The following is a 19,004-nucleotide window of genomic DNA, read 5'->3' as shown; positions in this document are numbered from 1 at the left end:
TTTTGGAGCAAAGCAGGGAATGTTTGATTGTCCAGCTAATTTATCAATAGAACCCTTCTGATTTTGATTTTAGAAACAACATTTGGGGTACATTAAAGTTCCGCCCGACGTATAGCTGGGGGATGATGCCATATGCACCTCTAGACGGCACTGAGGCGTGTAGGAAATTTCCTTTCACTTTTATGCATGAACCCTTTATTTATCCATAGATTGCATTGGTAGTGGAAGATTGATTTTGATAACGCTTATTTTTTTTAATACATACAAAGCTGAATTAATGTAACAATTGAACAGTTTGTGTGAATAGATCACAGCTGCGGAGCCAATATTGAGCCAATATTCAACAGGTTATTGTTACTTTTGGGAAAGGTGGTTCAGGTTTGGGATCCACTATTACACTCTATAATGGGGGAGAGTGTGCGCAGAACCTGTATACATCACACACCACCATGATTGTTACCAGTTGTGCCCCTGTATTATTCCATACAGTTGGAAGCATTAACTGACACAATGGTAAGGTAGTGCGTAACAAATTATTACAGAAAACAACGAAAAAGTCACCAGTACATCGTACAGCGTACACCAGGGTCTGATGAGATCTGCAGTACCAAACTGAGAACTCTCCGATAAGGATGCAGTGAATATTACAGGGTTGTTATAGACTAGTGTTCGGTTTTAGCAGGAACATCAAGCAATTGTTATGTCACAAGTACAGATCCTGGCTATATATCAACGCACTTCCACAAGTCTATAGGCAATAAGCAGAGCTGAACACTGAAATAACACAGTCCACCTCAATGAAGGTAAAGATACAATGAATCTCAAAGTAACAATTCAGTATAGTAATGGTAGCAGACAATCCAGGACTGAAGTAGTTCAAAATACTTGCGGTTAGTAGCAAATTGGGAAGTGAGAGGATAAAGGAGTTTATGTCATCAGAACTGCAGCCTAGGAGGAGAAGGTAGCAGATTCTGGTGGAGGCTGCCAGTTAGTTCCAATCACTGTTGATCTGCAAGGTTCAGGATGGAGAGCAGTGCAGGGACGGAGGAGATCAATTGCTCAATGTTCATTCACACTAGAACGCTAAGCAATTGAATCTCCCGCCATCTTATCGAGCAGAGCAGTGTGAGGTGGGAGGAGCTATGTGCGGCAGTCGGCATGAGCTTGCCGAGGAGACGAGCCGCCACTGGAAGGAGAGGAGGCCATGTCCCCGGCCGGATCGAGGAGAATTGAGTCTGTGACAATTAAATAGTTTATTTTAGCATTTGCCTGAAGTTCAGCTTTTCACATGGCCTATGTGACTATTCCATTTCCCCTCCATGTTGGAGAATGATTGTGATGCTTTATTAGGGATATCATACTGATAATGTTACAACATATAAGCATTAGGGATATCAAAATCAAGGTGAAAAATAAGACCTACCCCGAAAATAAGACCTAGTACTATTTTTGGGGATTGCTACAATATAAGACCTACCCTGAAAATAAGACCTAGTTGTGACCATTCCCAGGGCCGGTGGTGCCATAAGGGGGAACTTGAAGAGCCGCGGGAGAGAATCAGCAGTGCCAACGAAGCCAGAGCTGGAGGAAACGAGGTGGCAACGGAGGGAGCAGAGCCGCATAAGCCGATGCCTCCTCTATAGCGCCGCCTCCTGTCACAGGCAGAGTGAAGCCAAATGCACTCCGCCTGTGAGGAATCGATAGTGAAAGTGCGCTTTGCTCATTCTGGCCAGCGATTGGTTAGCAAATTGCTCTTGGAAAGGTACGGCACCCCTTATTGCCCTGATCACCATATTTATGTACATGAATACATGTAGACTTTTCTACATGAATAAGTGTGGATTGTTGTACATTAAAAAAAAAAGACCTATCCCGAAAATAAGACCTAGTGTGTTTTTTTTGAGCCAAAAAAAATATAAGACAGTGTCTTATTTTTGGGGAAACACAATATATTCTGGGAAGTCTTGCTTTTCTCCATCCTTTGGCGTCCCACAAGTAAGCAAGTTGTAAGAAAGTTTGTAACTATTTGCTCTGGGTTGCTTTGTTCATTATTCCACTAAACTGCCTCATTGAACATGTCCCCGTCAGTTCCTTACATTAGGCAGAAGTGGGAAAATCTTAATATTTCTATTGTTCAGTGATGGCAGGAGAGGTCAGCTGATATGGAAACAAATATTTGCAGTGACAAAATGCCTTTGAGCTAAGGATGGAAGCAGGATGGGTTTAAGAATGGGTGGTAGTGATATTTTCAAGGACATTACATTGCAGAGTAGTAGAAACCAATGACTGAGTTATGACAATGCATCCTCTCCAGCCAATCACTGAGCAGTTTGTTGAGAGTGTTCTCTCCTCCTCTGGTCTCTGCCCCAGATGAAAGGGAGAAAAATGTTCCTTAATGGGGGTCACAGATAGAAATTACAACACAACAGACACTGTAACTCTTCCCCGCTCTACCCTTAACTGACACAGTTTGCATCAGGTGAATAGTACGGGTTGTAACAGCAAAAATATATTTCAAATGCATAGCAGGAAAACCTTATATTATTATTTATAAAGTGCTTTGGTGCTGTAAGCAAGGCTTAGAGTATTTTAATTGCTTCACTATTACACCTCACAGTTAAGTGGAATCTGCTGTCCCTCCCTATCACTCTCTGCAGGGAAAGCATTTGCTTACTGAAACGTACAGAGCAAGCATTTAGCAATAATGGTTGTTAATCTTGTAAATTACACTGGTTGCTCAGATAGCTAGTGCCACAGAAAAAAGGCAGACAGGTGATTGTCAAGAAAGGTGTGTAACTGGGGTGAGTGTAAACCAATACTGAATGTACAGACAGAATATAGGCAGTTCTTGTGAAGGATCCTGCTAGGTCTCAATCTGGAACATTGATGGTTGTGTTTTGTCTTTTTGTTTTTTTTCCTTGCTGTTATTGTACAGATGTAGAATTAATGTAGTTATGAATTATAGTATGTTTGCATATCTGAAAAGATTCCCTTATATAACCAGTGCTGTTGTGTCCAAAGAACTAGTGACCTTTTTTTTAGTTTTTTGGTAATATCCCTTTTGCACAATTTACCTTTTTTTTTCCATCTCACATCATTTGGGTATCATTGGAGAAAAATGACATTTTATTGCACTTTTTTGAAAAAGATATTGCACAGTCTCCCTGCATTACTGCTGAAATTGAGGTCTAAAACTTATTGACCATCATGTGTTATTTTCTTTTCTTCATTAGATTATCACAATCACACTGCCAGTTTATCAATCTCAACTGCTCTTTAGTCACAGTCTTTAACTTTTACCTTAATCTAATTAATTTATGGCTCAGGAAAAGGAGACGCTGCATGAAGATGCACAGTGTTTTAAATGAGGAGGTTAGCAGGCAGATGCAATAAGGAGGAAAACATTGCACATGGAATAATCATCTTTTACAGTGCTGGAGGTGGCAGTTCTTGAATGGGTAAAATTAGAGCGGCTAAGGAGCACCAGGTGTTCCTCTGCTCCTTACGATACACCTGACTCAGTAAGTTGATGATGTACTAGAGGAAAGGACTGGGAAAGATGCTTGGGAAGGAGAGGAGAATCTATCAAAGGAGACACTATAGTCTACTGTTTACCCTGTCATAAAATGATGTGCCCGTTCCATACAGGTCCATTTTACCAGCCAACAAACTCAAAAAAGATACATGCATTGCACTCCAATATCCTCCATGCCTCCTCTCAGAGAAAGGAACTCAGGCAGTTCACATGACTTCTTTAAAATTAAAAACTGAGTGGAAGACTCACAGTGCACAGTGCACAGTGCATGTATCTTTTTGGAGCAAAGCAGGGAATGTTTGATTGTCCAGCTAATTTATCAATAGAACCCTTCTGATTTTGATTTTAGAAACAACATTTGGGGTACATTAAAGTTCCGCCCGACGTATAGCTGGGGGATGATGCCATATGCACCTCTAGACGGCACTGAGGCGTGTAGGAAATTTCCTTTCACTTTTATGCATGAACCCTTTATTTATCCATAGATTGCATTGGTAGTGGAAGATTGATTTTGATAACGCTTATTTTTTTTAATACATACAAAGCTGAATTAATGTAACAATTGAACAGTTTGTGTGAATAGATCACAGCTGCGGAGCCAATATTGAGCCAATATTCAACAGGTTATTGTTACTTTTGGGAAAGGTGGTTCAGGTTTGGGATCCACTATTACACTCTATAATGGGGGAGAGTGTGCGCAGAACCTGTATACATCACACACCACCATGATTGTTACCAGTTGTGCCCCTGTATTATTCCATACAGTTGGAAGCATTAACTGACACAATGGTAAGGTAGTGCGTAACAAATTATTACAGAAAACAACGAAAAAGTCACCAGTACATCGTACAGCGTACACCAGGGTCTGATGAGATCTGCAGTACCAAACTGAGAACTCTCCGATAAGGATGCAGTGAATATTACAGGGTTGTTATAGACTAGTGTTCGGTTTTAGCAGGAACATCAAGCAATTGTTATGTCACAAGTACAGATCCTGGCTATATATCAACGCACTTCCACAAGTCTATAGGCAATAAGCAGAGCTGAACACTGAAATAACACAGTCCACCTCAATGAAGGTAAAGATACAATGAATCTCAAAGTAACAATTCAGTATAGTAATGGTAGCAGACAATCCAGGACTGAAGTAGTTCAAAATACTTGCGGTTAGTAGCAAATTGGGAAGTGAGAGGATAAAGGAGTTTATGTCATCAGAACTGCAGCCTAGGAGGAGAAGGTAGCAGATTCTGGTGGAGGCTGCCAGTTAGTTCCAATCACTGTTGATCTGCAAGGTTCAGGATGGAGAGCAGTGCAGGGACGGAGGAGATCAATTGCTCAATGTTCATTCACACTAGAACGCTAAGCAATTGAATCTCCCGCCATCTTATCGAGCAGAGCAGTGTGAGGTGGGAGGAGCTATGTGCGGCAGTCGGCATGAGCTTGCCGAGGAGACGAGCCGCCACTGGAAGGAGAGGAGGCCATGTCCCCGGCCGGATCGAGGAGAATTGAGTCTGTGACAATTAAATAGTTTATTTTAGCATTTGCCTGAAGTTCAGCTTTTCACATGGCCTATGTGACTATTCCATTTCCCCTCCATGTTGGAGAATGATTGTGATGCTTTATTAGGGATATCATACTGATAATGTTACAACATATAAGCATTAGGGATATCAAAATCAAGGTGAAAAATAAGACCTACCCCGAAAATAAGACCTAGTACTATTTTTGGGGATTGCTACAATATAAGACCTACCCTGAAAATAAGACCTAGTTGTGACCATTCCCAGGGCCGGTGGTGCCATAAGGGGGAACTTGAAGAGCCGCGGGAGAGAATCAGCAGTGCCAACGAAGCCAGAGCTGGAGGAAACGAGGTGGCAACGGAGGGAGCAGAGCCGCATAAGCCGATGCCTCCTCTATAGCGCCGCCTCCTGTCACAGGCAGAGTGAAGCCAAATGCACTCCGCCTGTGAGGAATCGATAGTGAAAGTGCGCTTTGCTCATTCTGGCCAGCGATTGGTTAGCAAATTGCTCTTGGAAAGGTACGGCACCCCTTATTGCCCTGATCACCATATTTATGTACATGAATACATGTAGACTTTTCTACATGAATAAGTGTGGATTGTTGTACATTAAAAAAAAAAGACCTATCCCGAAAATAAGACCTAGTGTGTTTTTTTTGAGCCAAAAAAAATATAAGACAGTGTCTTATTTTTGGGGAAACACAATATATTCTGGGAAGTCTTGCTTTTCTCCATCCTTTGGCGTCCCACAAGTAAGCAAGTTGTAAGAAAGTTTGTAACTATTTGCTCTGGGTTGCTTTGTTCATTATTCCACTAAACTGCCTCATTGAACATGTCCCCGTCAGTTCCTTACATTAGGCAGAAGTGGGAAAATCTTAATATTTCTATTGTTCAGTGATGGCAGGAGAGGTCAGCTGATATGGAAACAAATATTTGCAGTGACAAAATGCCTTTGAGCTAAGGATGGAAGCAGGATGGGTTTAAGAATGGGTGGTAGTGATATTTTCAAGGACATTACATTGCAGAGTAGTAGAAACCAATGACTGAGTTATGACAATGCATCCTCTCCAGCCAATCACTGAGCAGTTTGTTGAGAGTGTTCTCTCCTCCTCTGGTCTCTGCCCCAGATGGAGCCAGCGTGTATTGCTCTGCTGAATTACAGTTGCTCTGCTGGAGGATCTGTTCAGAAGGAACTGCATGAAGATGTCTGCCTGAAGGAGGTTTTTTGAATTGAACTTTCTGTGCTGGAGAATGTCCTGGGGTAGCTGGGTAGAAGCTGGACTTGCAAAATGATTTATTGCTAATAGAACAAGGAACCTAGGTCCTAAACGTAATGGACCTAAATTGTCTGGAGACAGAAATATTTATTTCATACCGAGTACAGAAACTGTGATTGGTCTTACATAGGCTTGATTTGCTGCTGCTCTTAGGCATCATTCACATGGATGTGCACAGCCATATAGCATACACTTCAATGCAGAAACCTACCCACAAGAGTGACAGTTGGTGTGTGCAGCAGCCTGTATAACTCAATGACAGTACTTGGCTGCACACTGCTGAACATGACCTAAATTTGCACATCCTGTTCAGGGACATGGATCAGATGTACAAGTTTGGATTGGCACGTAGCATTGTGCAGCCACATCTTGTCATTGAGTTGTACAGATGGCTGCACGTACCAGCTGTCACTCCCGTATGCAGGTTTCTGCACAGACGAACATGCCGTATGGCTGCGCACATCTGTGTGAATGAGGCCATAAAGGGCCAAGGTTTGCCAACTGCATCAATGAAAAAGCAAACGCAAACTGCATTTAAATTGTGATTCACCTTGCTACCTGTGTGGGCCGGATTTGCCGCATCTTCCAGGTATCCAATATCCCTAACCCTCTCATCCAAAGTTTAATCACCAAAAATATATTTTTTAAAGCCTTTAGTGACTGGTGCCAAACAGCCTGCTATACCACTTTATGGGTCATTCTACACCAGCCTGGGAGGACTAGTGCTACACAGGGATGGTGGGGCTACAGGGACAATTCCAGAGATACTGTTATGATGATAAGGAAAGTGTAGAGGAGAAATAAGCTGTACAACAATGCAGTGTGTAGGAGATATTGTTGTAGTTGTTATTATTATACACTGCCCTAGTTACATCTCTGCAGTACTAACAAACATAATCATCACATCATTAATACCTAAGGTTTAATCATTGCCACTGTGCCAGATGTTTTTATGTCACACAACCTACTGTCTTACTTGCAACTGACACCTTTAGACAAACACCTCATGTGTGGGAACTCTGCAAACAGTATTTTTCTGTGACCCCACCCATCTCCAAAAGTACCTTTGAATCCCAGAAAAGGTCTATAGTGAAAAACTGGGATTTAGGGAAGATCAAAATATGGATGTAAAGTTGAATTAGGTGAATTGGAAATATGTGACTTTAACAAAGTCTTCTCTTCTCAATTTCAATTTTTCTGTTAGATTTGGTCTTTCTGGGTGAAGATTATTAGTACTGAATATGCTGAAGAAGAATCATTGGTTGTACTCTTACACCGTGACATCTTGAAACAGTACAGTGAATCATTTTAAAGGGAGGACATTATTGAGATGTTATAGCTGAACTGCAGGATAAATTGTTAGTTGTGACCATAACTTCTTGCTCCTATGTATACAGTATTTTAAATGTGATTTTATTTTTATTAAAACTTTTTTTGACAAATGTGCATTTGTGTAGTCCCTGACATCATCACTTAGCTTGAGAAAGCATAGCTCTGGCCAGAGACCTGGAGGAGGTACCAAGAAAGCAGCACCATCACTTCCACCTACTGTGCTGCCTCAACATTCTACAATTCAAATGATGCAGTAGGAATTGTAGTTGTCAATGGGTGTTAATCTGGCCTGTGGGTGGGATGTTTGGCTGATCCTAAACTTGTCTGCAGTTGTTGATAGACGTAAAAGTCAGAGGCACCACCGACAGTGCCGCACACATTTGTGGCCTTTTTTGAGCTTATCTTTTTGTTGGCCAATCCTTGCTGGCAGTGAGATCATGCAGCGAGAGAGAGCAAAACAGGCCAGGAGTATGACATGCCATGGTCCTCCCACTACAGTGAGTGGTGACTTAATGATGCCACTGCTGTTAGAACTGAACTACCATGGAGAAGTTACAAGAACAGTGGCTCTCAGGAAGGAGTAGGCACAGAACCACTGGTCTCACAACCAGGATGTTAGCTGCACTAAGACCTAGAAATTCTGAATTCCAAAAAGAATTGATCACTGGCTGCTGCTTTGATTGAAAAAAAGAACACCATATTTGTTTAAAATAGGAACAGACATTTGAATAAATGATTTAAAAATTCTACCTGGATTTCAGCTTTAATTACATAAAAAATAATTGTGGGTAAGTTAGAAATAATACAACGATTTGGTAAAAAGTATGAATAAAAAACAAGCCTCTTACACAAAGTACTTATACTTTTCTAAACACTGAACTGGTGTATTGACTTGTAATTCGCCCCTCTGCTTGTGTATTATATGCCTTTATCAGCGTTAGGATGTCCAATGTGCCCGATTGAATTTTGTTTCCTGCATCAAGCTCAGCAATGGAACACTATGGAGATGCCACGTAATTAAAACACAAGTCCATGTATATAGTTTCCAGATTACAAAGACTAATCTTGAAATATGAAATTAAATACATAGGTACGTATACAAAATAATACACACTTTGCCTTCCATTTAGTGTGGTCAAAATAAGAATTTTGTTAGAAAATTTTCAAGGTTATTCACTAGAGGGTGAAGAGTTTGGAGAAGGCAGGAGAAGTGAACAATCTAGGACAAAATAGCTGAACTGGAAAGTGAGCTGAATTGGAGAATCTTTCCAAATCAGCTGTTCTGTCCTAGATTGTTCACTTCTCTTGCCTTCTCCAAACTCTTCACCCTTTTGTGAATAACTCTGTAAGTTTTGATCCAGCTAAAAGGATTAGGTCTGGGTAATACTTTTTGCTTATTTTCATAAGCATTTTTTGATTCAGCCAGGGAAAAGTTAATTCAGGCTTTCTAACAATACAGTGCCCATATGTTTAAATTACAAGTTGTTTGAATAATGCTGGGTGTCATTTGACCCAGAAGATATGCTATGCTAGAAGATATACTCCCAACATTTATTTTCATGTGGATTGTTCACATTTGACTTTAACAAGTGTCATCCTGTTTGTGCTTCATCACAATGCAGAACTGTTTGTGTCTGCCTTTTACTAGCTGCAGGACAGGACAAGAGAGGATGAGCTTTGCTGCGCCTGCTAGCCAGTTTAAAGCCAGATTGTCAAGACAGTTTATAAATGCCAAGGACCTGACCTTTGTTTGCTCTTTATAATAAACCCAGCTTTTGAAAAAGCTAAACTGATCTAAAGAATCTATGTTTAATACTTACAACTTTAGAGTGCATTACCTTTACATAAAAGTCATAAAGATTATCTTAAATTAAAGTATGAGAAATAAGAATATTTGTAAGTAGTCAACATAAAAGAGCAATTCAATCTGTCTGCCAATTTATTTTTAGCATTTGTGGTATGAGCAGACAACCACAACACCTTTCTTATCTCCAAAGAATTCTAGTGAATGGCTGTAAATATCTGACATGGATGATTTACCATTCCCCTAAGAACAATTGGCCAGAGATGGCTGCTCTTATTTAAAGATACCTATGTAATTGGGTATTGAGAAGAGGAAATAGGAAGACAGCCTCATCGATACAAGCCTTTTTTTTTTATAAAAAGAGAATATTACATACAGGTTGACTGACAATATTCTTCACGTAACACGTACAGTGACCAATTAATTATTTTATGTAGACAGTGCTACCCATTCTCCGCTCTATCCAAAACTAAGAAAAATGTTTTGAATGAGGTTTGCCTTGATTAATAAAAGCTAAAAGAAAAACAAATAATATGTAACTGATAAGATGGCCAACAGCCATAGATTACTTTAAGTTGACCACACATATTAATTACCCTTTTGCTAGACAAACTCCTTTAGAATGATGATATAGTGTGAAGGCCTACTTGATTGGATAGAAATCAAACACATTGGTTATATATGCCCTCAAACTACATAATTACTGGCAAATGAAAAAGAAATAGTACAGAGATCGTTAAATCAGATTGTGATGTGATTGGCCAGCTTTATTCCTTTAAGTCATATTTTCAAAGATTTTACTATTCACTTAAAGGGACTCTGTCACATTAAGGAAACCAAAAGCTGCTGACATTTATAAAGTGGTGCCACATACAACTGCCTGCACAGCCTTCTGTGTTTCCATTTTTTCCCTAAATGTTGGACCTTTCTAACAGGCAAAGCTCCAGCATTTCCAGTATGTATCAGCAGTTTCCAGCTCCCTCCCTCCCCCTAACATTGGTACTGGCCTTTTATTTTGGTTGGCTACTTTACTGCCCAATAGAAATGGTTGAGAGGCATGATGGGGCAGAAAGCTTCAATGGGTACTAAAAGCTGCTGCTGGTATTTTCAGAAATATTGCATCAATGTAAATGCATTTCCATCAGCTTAGAAAACTCATGTCTAGGCTTTTGAACAACACAATAATTTTAGAAGGTAAATGCTTATATTGTTTAAATAAGTTTACAGTTGTGATAAAAAATCTTTCTACACAGGTAGGTTTTATTTTACTCTAAAAGTATTTGGTTTATAAATCTGTGATAAAGCAATAATATCTTCAACTTTGTAAATACATGCCATAAATTTTTTGAAATCTAAAGTTTAAGCCATCTTTACTAGGCCATCAAACAACAACTACTAAATATAAGGAATATCATGTTGTAGACATAGTCACTGACAGTTTGATTTAAGACCATTGATACCTTTCAGACAAAACCCTTAATTTCCCAGTAGGCCCAGCTATTACTTTAGTAATACAAGTAAGCAGGCAAATTTATCAATACAACCACTTGGAGAAAAACTTAAAGTTCTACTTGAAGGGAGAGTCTGAATGTGAAAAAGTGTTTCCTGTTGTTATTTGACAATGCAAATCTGTAAGCCTTTTATTTTAGATCCAATCTCTCCCTCAGGAGTTTAAATTTAACAAGATCAAGTAATATAGATTTTAAACAAAACTTTGTTGTACAGAATTTAGTTGAATCAGCATTAAATGACAATTCATTTGTACAGTGAAAAAGAACTTGACAGGCTCTCCCACAGGAGCTAAACTTTTTTTTCTTTGGAGTGTAACTAAAGCAATTCTGCAATACAACAACACACTCTAGATTTAATAAGCACATACAAACGATTGATGAAACTAGACACAGCACATTCAATACTTAATTTCTATCCAAAGCCATACTCTGTAAAATGCTTACAGTCGCAAACTGTTCTTTTTTTCATTCTACAGTTGTCTAGAAGCGTTTTTGCTTTTATTTAGCTTAGCAAATTAATGCAACATAGACATTTATGGCATGACCATACATAAACAAAGGAAACAAAACAAACAATATATACTCTCTCACATATCCTCTTTGGTAAACTGGCATTCTACAAAATATTTATAAAATGCAGGTCATTGTATGTAGTCCATGTAGCTCTACTTAAAACCCATTTCCACCTTTGCTGAGGTATTTAAAAAAAAACATGAAGCAACGTACACCAAGATGAAGCAGGCATATACAGTTGCTGTACATGAACACATAAACTTACTTTTTTTGTTAGCTGTCCTCTTCATCTCCTTTTCAAATGCCTGCCTCTGTGCTCTGCAAGCAGTCTGCGCAAATTTACACTCTCTTTCTCTGAGCTCTCCCCCCATTTCATTACTTTTCATAGTGGCACTGACAGTGATAGTGTATTGTGACCGGGAAAGGCAGAACTGGTGTGCAGCGATCTTGTTACAATGACTCACAGGGAGGGGGTCAGCTGCTTTCCAGCCAGCTTTACAATCTGACCCCGGTGTCAGAGTGAGTTTCCTGTAGATACATTTTTCAATGTGTAGGATTCAGGCCTATTAAAAAGTGCATACATTTTTTTTTAAAAGCCAGAAACATCAGTAATGAAAATGTACACACAGTCACATCATCACTGCACCTCTACATTACCACAATAAATGCTAATCACTTAAATAGGTGGAAATGGGCTTGAAGACTTTTTTATGTGACTTAAAATGATTTCAGATGCCCAAAACCAACGAAGCCTGATGCACATTTGTAAAGCACATCGATTTTGGTGTGAAGGTTTTTTTTTGCATTTTGTTTTTTTAAAGCTGCAGTATGGTCTACCTATTCTTTTTAAATGTTTCCCTAAGAAACATTCCAGCACATGTGCAGAACTCTACTTAGGTGGCTCAGAGAAAATCAATGGCAATGAAGCCACAACTTTGGGCTTGTAGAACCTGCAGAGCACTTGTCTGATCTGAGATCTGCATTTTTATTTAGTATATTTGCATAGACTAAGCCCAGTTCACTATAATAGAGGCCCCATGTCTCTGCTTCTCTGGACCATGCAGCCGGTGGCAGGGTCCACATGACCACAGAGACATGATCCAGTAAGCAAAGGCAAAAATGTTACATTTCTTTTATGGCAAGTAAATATGTGGCTGGGAAGATTGCAAGAGAGAACACCCTGCTGGAGCTGGTGTTGGCATGTCCTGCTCTTTGGTGAAGGTAATAGCTCAGTCAATCCCTTTCTCCTCAATGGCCTTATCTAGGGATTTTTCAAAACCACCAGTTCCCCCAAATGACCAAGAGTCAATGCAACAGCCCAGGCAAAATGCTGCCACACAGTTTTGTTGCCTGTATGCCTGAGGCCAAGAGTCACACTGGGCCAGAGATTCTGGCAGCTTTTCAGAGGCAAGCTGAAAGATGCATGTACAATCTCGTCACCATTTGCAAAGGTGATGAGAATAATGGGCTGCAGTGAGACAGGGATCAGCAACATGATCCCTCTGGTTTTCCTGCTGGAGCGCACACTGTATGGTATAATAGACCAGGCCCTTGAGGCACAATACAATACACCGACCAGCGCCAGAAAGACCACCTTTAAGGCAGAATGCTTCACTCACTTCGCATACAGTAGAGGCTGCCCGTTCCAGTCAGGGAATTGTAAAAAAGCTGCATAGAAGACAAAAAAAACAATAGGGCACCTTTCTTGGTGAAGGTAGACCTTTTATTGATTTAAAACTGTATACAGAAATATACTCCAATTGAAGCAGTAAACATGTACATTGAATGGACTAGCAATCCTTAGTTACGCTGCTTATGTGAATACAAGGGAGTAGAGATCGAGGAGACACTCAGGGAACTCTGGTCTCCTCACAGAATCCCACCGCCACTTGTAACGCATTTCCTGGAACATAATGGGCTGCAGTGAGACAGGGATCAGCAACATGATCCCTCTGGTGTTCCTGCTGGAGCACACACTCTATGGTATAACAGACCAGGCACTGTAGGCACAATATCAGGAGTAAGAGGAGGAGGACTTCCTCTTGTCTCAGGTATTGCAGGATCCTTTCACAACTGACTCTATCCCTCTGTGGTAGCAGCAGGAAGAGTAGGAGTATGAGGGGAAGGTAGGGAAGGTTGGGGGACTGGCAATGAAGAATAGGACAGGTGGTGGGCTTCGTGAAGCAGCACAACTCTTTAGTCAGTTGTGCTAAAGTGCTTATTTACTATCAAGCAACATGCTGATAGTAAATAAGCACAAGAGCAGAGTCACAAAGAGATGAGCTCTTCAGTGTGCTGCTTCTCCTTTTACTGTCCAGATATGGAAGTATCCTTCATTGAATCATGGGAAGTTTACTTTGATTCCATGTTTTTAATTAAGAAGTGGATATTTGAAGTGATAGCTAAGTTAAAAAAACACACAAACAAAAACAACAGTTCTTTAGAAAATCTTTCCCTATGTTTAGGGGTTATTAAAAAGTATTGCATACTATTTCATATCTGCTGTTATTGTAAATTTATAATAAAATGCCTGCTATAAGTCATATATATGGTCTAATTCAGTCACTGTGTGCTGCTGTTTTTAAAATTGTACCAAGTAAATCATGGGTGAGAAAAAGAAGCAAAGAGCAGTGTTCAGCTGCTAAGGTCCATCCACACCTCAGAAATGTGTATGGTTATGCAATAATTGATGGGAGCAGTGTTAGGCATTGGGTAAAGATGTTTTCTGGGATGACCAAGGCATTATTCTCATGGACTTTTTGGATAAAGGTGCAACAGTAAAGACTGAAACCTGCACTGGTACACTTCAAAAGCTGAAGAAAGCCATCAGGAAGAATAGATCTATTCCATACAGCTGCATCATGATATTGTATGCCCTCACACCTCTTATGCCACCAGTCAGGTGATTGCCAAAATGGGCTGGTCATGGGTCCTTCATCCACCCTATAGCCCCGATTTGGCACCATCTGACTTCTAAGTGTTTGGGCCAATGAAGAATTATACTCGTGGCATGAGATTTGAGGACATGCTCTGAAGCAATGCAGCAAAGAGTGCTCTGCAGAATTTTTCCAAACATGGATTTAAGGCCTGGGTAAAATGGTGGCACAAATGCATCAGACATGATGGGGACTATGTAAAAGAGTAAATCTGAGTAGAGGAATATATAGGATTTTATTTTATGTATGTTCATGGTTTCCATCTAGTAATTAAACGTTCTATATCTCAGACATTACTTTGTGATACCCCTTGTATATATTTTTTTTCACACATGAGCCTGCATTCAAATTCATCATCTTTTGCAATTCAGCTCAGGTACCAGTGGGATATTGTAATTTGATACATACTTATTATGTTCTTTTTCATAAAAGAGCAGCACACTTTACAGTGCAGTTCATGATACTATTGCCTGGATTTAAGGTAATGCAGCATTTACTATATATTAAACTGATTTTGAAATGTAGAATTATTGCATGAAATAACCCATAGATGTGAATGTCAACACAATGCCATTAATAGCATTTGAATCATTTCAGAGAAATGCCACTTTGAGTATAAAATGACTCAACCATCTGTTTTAACAATGCTGTCAAGGAAACACTTCAGTCAAGTCTCCTTGATTTCACAATGTGTATTTGCACTTTAAAGCTTATGATGCATTCACTGTAGGAGTAGATGAATAGTCAGGGGCACCAAAAAGATACTGTATATTCCAATTCTGTTTAAACATAACACAGACATTTAGCAGGAAGCTAAAATACGAAATAGTGGTTTTGCATACCATGGGTATAAGTACACAATATTATTTTAGATTTTTACTGGCAAGTTGGTTTTACAATGTATTTTAGGGCAATATCAATATAAATGGTGTACTAAATGAGTAATGGTCAGACTAATTTGTTCAGAACAAATGTATGTTTGTGTATTTATAGTCGATACAGACTAGGATGAAAAATTATTAAAGGAAACTTGTCACTTTGCCTGTGGAAACTCTGTGATGGTTGATGTCAATGCTTACACAGTGTAATGACCATTTATGACTTTCCTTCATCTCAGTAAAGTGTTTGGGCATGGTGATTGGCCACTCTTGCCTGAGCGCTGCATCCTGGGAAGCAGGGGAGAAGGAAACATGCTCAAAATACTCAAAAATACTTGGTATTTTTCAGTGGTACCGCAGAACAACAGAGCTACAGGGAAGCTTGATGAGAAGAACAGAGATATAAGTTAGGGGAACTAGGTGGGCACACACAGCCTGGACAGTGTAAGGCAGTGCCAACTGAAACACAGCAACTTTTGCACTCTATATTTTTTATACTTCCTAAGCTCAGATGTTCCATGTCTATGAAATATCCACCCCCTGAACCTCTTTGGTTAGTGTTTGGAAAGTAGAACACTTAAAGTAGAGCTAGCACATCAACCTAGCTGTTAAAGAAGGCATGGCACACTTTACTATTGTTAACACAGATTTCACCCCAGTTACACACTCTTGCTAATCCCGACATTCGGATGCCCTTATTCAATCCAATAAAATTAAGCTGTGGCAGCTTAGTTAATATTGTGTGATCCGCAGCTAATTTGTCTGCGAATTGGAAATCAGCCCACCAATGACAAAACAAAGTATACATTTTGTATATGTGCAGTGCTGCCCAATGGAAAAAAAAGAGGTTTGTGTACACATTGCTATGGTATCAGCATTATGACAGCCAGGTGCATAATGACACTATGCAAAGTGTGCAGTAAGAAATGTACAATAGTGCGCAAAGAGAGCATTGCATGACTCTTGATATGAGAATATTGCAAGTAAGGGCTGAAACCTACCCTAAAAGTTTTTGTGTTTTACTCGAAATGCTGCTGAAAGGCAGAGCAGATGTCATTAGTGCTTAGCCTGAAGATCTAGTGGATGGGCCCCAGAGGAAAGGTATATAAACTTTAAAAGTAGTTCATTAATTATTTCTTAAAAAGCAATTAAGGTCGAATTCTATGTTAAGGCATTTGGGGGTAAGTGTGTCCAGTAGGAATTTCCTGAAGGGCATTTAGCGCTGTACACTTCATTACACCAAACGTTAAAAGTACTCAGCAAATATTTTAGTCAGAAATGCTGTATTGGGAGAATTTCACTATTAAAAGAAATAGACAGCAATTTCTGTGGATAGGTATGATTATTATGATTTAATCAGGAAAATCACATATTCTTTGCTTCCTTATTCTCCCAGATATCTGCACATTCTAGTATAAACTGCATATGATAACACAATTTAGGAAAATAATTTGTTATGAAGCACACGGTAAAAGAAGAGACTGAATTCTTACCTAGTCACTAAGAATGAGGTTCTGGTTCAGAGCCACCTTGGGTTTGCAGAGGATCCGGTTTCGTGGTGTGGCAAAATGCAGAATTTATGGTTGAAAATTCATATATGCCTGAATGGCTGCCTTATGCCATACGCCTTATAGTTCATATGCCTGAATCCATGATGTAATGTACCTTTGTCCCTGATGCCCAATAATCTAAAAAAATTAAAAAGCCAGTCCCCTCACTATAAAAGGGTGGGCTCCCAGCAGCAATATTGCCAGTGGGTGTTGAAGCTGGTTAGGGAAAACTGACATCTGTGTAGGGAGAGATGCTTTGCTATACAGAGCTATAAAATTCTATACTGTGCTATACAGTTCTATACTGTGCTATGCCATGCTATACTGTGCTATACAGTTATATACCATGCTATACAGTGCAATACTATGCTATACGGCACTATACAGTAGATTACAGTGTGGTGAGCTACACCCTTGTGTAGCCCCTTCACAGGTCCATAAACCTAGCTTAAGTCTTTTTTTCCATATCAGCAGCAAATATGCTTGCTTGCTAGGTTCTGTGACACCCCTTTGCCCCCTTCTTTCATTTAACATTTTTCTATTTTATTTTTCCTAAAAAAAGTAGTGGGCTTTTAGTTTTGAGTGGTTAGTCTTTTAGGGATATTTATTTATTTGGGTGGGGGTATTCTATTAGATTCTAAGAAATGTTTTAAGTATCAAAAGCACCACACATTCACCCCCTATCACTATAGTTTCAGTAAAAGCTTGGCATTCCATTCCCCACCCACAAAATATAGAACAATGAAGGACAGAGGTGCTAAGCATGGTGGTAGTAGGGTGGGCAGCAGGTCATACAGGACATAGCTGTGGTAGGGCAGCACAAACTGCACATAGTGCACACCCAGAAGATATTTGACTGGCTGATAAAACCTTCTAGACCTACATTCTCACAGACAGCAGAGAGTTATCTGCCAGTGTTAATAATGCATCCTACTTCCCTTCCTCCTTTCTGAGGCTCTTCCATAACACCTAATGCAGCTTGAAGCTGCATGAAAACCCCCACTCTACATTATTTTATTTTTTATTTTGCCGTTGGAAAATGTCTTCCATGGTTGTGCCCAGCTTGCTATGCCTCTTTTTTGACAATAGTTTGTTTAATAGTCCCACAAATAAAATGAATAGATTTATTAAAATTCACTCTCAATTACTTCAATAAGGTTTGTGGAAAAGCTCATATTTGTGAAACTAGGTGCGAATTGCAACAGGGCAGATTCATTCATTCTAGCGTCAAATCTTCTTCTTATTCCAGAGCTCTAGGCCATGCTATTTTTCATGCCCTGCTGCACTCGGTGGTTTCACCTGATGGCTACTACATCACTACTATGTTCTGTAGTGATGTAGTGACCATACAAGAGGAAGCATAGAGTGTAGTGAAAGACATGCTATCTGACACACTTTGAAGTGTCTAATAGCAGCAGTTTCTCATCAGACTTTAGAGGAATAGTTCTCTTCAATGGAATGGCATGCGGTGGTAACAGCAGCGGAAGAGGTAAGTATTTTTTTTTTTTTTTGCAGGGCTGGCTCAATGGCCAGTTTTATTTACCTTATATGTCACTGCAGACTGTATGACAAATGAATAAGCCTCCATTTATGTGTCAAAGCCTGATATAAGATACAGTATATTAAAGGTTAATGTGAATTTAAGCAGCATATCCTTCAGTACAATTTGCTGAAAGGTTTGATGCATATTTTTGGGACCGTGTCCTAGTAATCAATTAGCAATTGCTTTTCACGGTTGTTTTTGTGTGCGCTGTGATCTAGGAAAAGAAAATATACACAGTATACTTTTCTTAACAAAAGTCAACCAAGACTAAATGATGCCCCTTTTAAGTCCAAATTTCATAATGTAAAGCAAATGTTTTTGGCTTACAGCAAATTATAATCTTGTTTCTGCTTGAAATTTGCTGAGACAAAGATATAGTATAGTATGCCCAGGAAAATGATGACATGTTCATAAATTTGAATATCTTTTGAATATATTTGCAATTTAAAAATGTAAGGCACTGTTAATGGATTTGCAAAATAAATAAAATTATACTCTTGCTATTTAAAACTATGAACTCATCATCACCTTCATAAACTTTTCAAATTGTTACTCATTGAACAGAGTGTTTTTGTGTGTGTGTGTATATATATAAATATATATATA

Source organism: Nanorana parkeri, unplaced genomic scaffold (genome assembly GCF_000935625.1).
Source record: "Nanorana parkeri isolate BGI_ZX_2015 unplaced genomic scaffold, ASM93562v1 scaffold833, whole genome shotgun sequence".
NCBI classification, from domain to species: domain Eukaryota; kingdom Metazoa; phylum Chordata; class Amphibia; order Anura; family Dicroglossidae; genus Nanorana; species Nanorana parkeri.
This window is presented reverse-complemented; position numbering follows the sequence as displayed.